The 3,072-nt window shown below is 38.5% G+C and overlaps 1 pseudogene; it reads right to left on the bottom strand.

Moving 5' to 3' along the window:
• Nucleotides 1–979: 979 nt before the first annotated feature.
• Nucleotides 980–1,951, bottom strand: LOC116811224 (S-adenosylmethionine decarboxylase proenzyme-like; annotated as a pseudogene).
• Between the last annotated feature and the right edge of the window lie 1,121 nt (nt 1,952–3,072).

Raw genomic sequence — 3,072 nt, 5'->3', positions numbered from 1 at the left:
CTTCATGCTAAAAACTCTCAATAAATTAGGTATTGATGGGACGTATCTCAAAATAATAAGAGCTATCTATGACAAACCCACAGCCAATATCATACTGAATGGGCAAAAACTGGAAGCATTCCCTCTGAAAACTGGCACAAGACAGGGATGCCCTCTCTCACCGCTCCTATTCAACATAGTGCTGGAAGTTCTGGCCAGAGCAATCAGGCAGGAGAAGGAAATAAAGGGTATTCAACTAGGAAAAGAGGAAGTCAAATTGTCCCTGTTTGCAGATGACATGATTGTATATCTAGAAAACCCCATTGTCTCAGCCCAAAATCTCCTTAAGCTGATTAGCAACTTCAGCAAAGTCTCAGGATACAAAATTAATGTACAAAAATCACAAGCATTCTTGTACACCAATAACAGACAAACAGAGAGCCAAATCATGAGTGAACTCCCATTCACAATTGCTTCAAAGAGAATAAAATACCTAGGAATCCAACTTACAAGGGATGTGAAGGACCTCTTCAAGGAGAACTACAAACCACTGCTCAATGAAATAAAAGAGGATACAAACAAATGGAAGAACATTCCATGCTCATGGGTTGGAAGAATCAATATCGTGAAAATGGCCATACTGCCCAAGGTAATTTATAGATTCAATGCCATCCCCATCAAGCTACCAATGACTTTCTTCACAGAATTGGAAAAAACTACTTTAAAGTTCATATGGAATAAAGTTTTTTTTCTACATGCATTTGAATTTCACAGCAAGAGTGGCAGAGGATACCTAAACACAGAAGAAGGCATTCATTCAAGACATCTAACTCCTTGATATAATGCATACAGTTCAAAATGATTACACTATCGTTACATCTAGGGCTTTCTGTAAGTACAAGATGGTGGTTATGGAAAGCACTGCCCCCAGTATCAACATCTAGAAAGCATCCACCACCCTCTATGTGTGTTCATTTTTTGTGTTTCTTCTTCATTTTTTTTAACTTTGCTGTTGCTAATTTTTAGCAAAATGGGTAAAAACAAAATTGTAATCACTGAACATGGCACTCTGACAATCAAGACACTTAAAACCTTAAATCTTCTGGGGCAAAGAAAGCACTGTGCAACATTTAGAACTCTAAATAACAAACAAGGTCGTCACAAATTTTCCTCGCTTAAAGACTCCCACAACTTTCCTGATCAGGTCATCATAGGAGATCTGACTTAAGTTTGTTTCAAAGCTAACATAAGTAGATTCTGGTTCTGGAGTGATGTGAATAATAAGTTTCATCTGATTTCATTCCATTCATCAAATACTCAAAAGGATTAAATATTGTGTCATCAGTAACAGAACCTGGAATCAGGTCACAAATTCCACTCTCATGAGTGACATTCTTTGCAGTAACACCATCTTTCATGTAGAACCGGTCTGTAACTTCTGGGTCAAGTTCACTTCATCAGAATTTCCAGGGTTTGATCTGGCTGACTGATTACCCAACTACTAACAGTCAGAATTCATATATCCCATACAATATGCTGTTCCATTTGGGGAAACTGCATTAAGAAACTCTATGTCTTCCTGGAAATTCTGGTTAGGGCACCCTTGGTGAAAAGGCTTAATAAAATTCTTATGAGAATAAAAGAAGCTTTGAATAGAGTCAAACCCACTGTAATCCCCAGCAAGATTCGACAGGTGAACCAGTGCTTTCAGCAAGAGGGTGGTACCACATGTCTTCAAAATGAAACATCTCTTGGAGACAAATATCCTACTCTCACTGAGTACATAAGCTTCCTGCTTGTCAGTTTTTGTCACACATATGATTGAACATTACACATCCTTCAAAAATATGTCCCACTCAGATCTTGGAATACTGCTAAGATCCCCACATCCTTCGTTTGTATCAGGCTGCTACCAGGAGAACCAAATCTTCAGCAGCTTCTTGGTCCCTTCAAAAAATTTTGCAGCTTCCATCACCATGAGACTAGCAAACAACCAATAGCCACAGAAAATCGACTAAATTAAAGCTTTTCTCCTGCTGCTGCCACTGCTGCTGCAGCTTGTTCTAACTGTGTTACTAAAGTTCAGGTTCCTTTCTTTGCTATAATTTTGTGATTGAAAGTTCAATGTGAGTCCATCGGAAATAAAGGCAGATACAGTTCAGTCTCTTGTATTCCACTGCTTCCCCATTAGAGAGAGTAGAGCGAGTGCCAGCTAATGTCACCAGTGAAAGCCTAAACCTCTTTTCTTTATAAATTACCCAGTCTCAAGTGTTTCTTTATGGCAATGCAAGAACAGCCTAATGCAGTATTACATAATAATAAAGGGTGCAATACAAGAAGATTTAACTATCCTAAATATATATGCACCCAACATTGAGCACCCATATTCATAAAACAAGTTCTTCTTGGCCTATGAAAAGACTTAGACAACCGCACAATCATAGTGGGTTCAACACTCCACTGACAGCGTTGGACAGATCACCAACGCAGAAAACTAACAAAGAAACTGGACTTAAACTCAACCCTTGACTAATTGGAACTAATAGATATCTACAGAACACTCCACTCAACAACCACAGAATATATATTCTTCTCATCTGCACACACGACATATTCTAAGATCAACCACATGTTCAGTCATAAAGCAAGTCTCAATAAATTTTAAAAAATAAAATTTTACCAAGCACACTCTCAGACCACAGTGCAATAAAAATAGAAATCAATATAAAGCAGATCTCTAAAAACTACACAAATGCATGAAAATTAAACAACTTGCTCCTGAATGGCTCCTGAGTGAACATCAAAATTAAGGCAAAAAAATTCTTTGAAATTAATGAAAATAGGGACATAACTTACCAAAATCTCTGGGATGCCGCTAAAGCTATGTTAAAAGAAAATGTTATAGCCCTAAACACCTTCATCAAGAAGTTAGGATGGGCCAGGTGCGGTGGCTCACACCTGTAATCCCAGCACTTTGGGAGGCCGAGGTGGGCAGATCACTTGTGGTCAGGAATTGGAGACCAGCCTGAGCAACATGGTGAAATCCAGTCTCTGCTAAAAATACAAAAATTAGCCATGTGTGGTAGTGCACGC

This window comes from Hylobates moloch, unplaced genomic scaffold (assembly GCF_009828535.3).
Source record: "Hylobates moloch isolate HMO894 unplaced genomic scaffold, HMol_V3 SCAFFOLD_7, whole genome shotgun sequence".
Taxonomy (NCBI): Eukaryota; Metazoa; Chordata; class Mammalia; order Primates; family Hylobatidae; genus Hylobates; species Hylobates moloch.
Note: the sequence above shows the minus strand (reverse complement) of the source record. Positions and strands in the feature narration are given on the sequence as shown.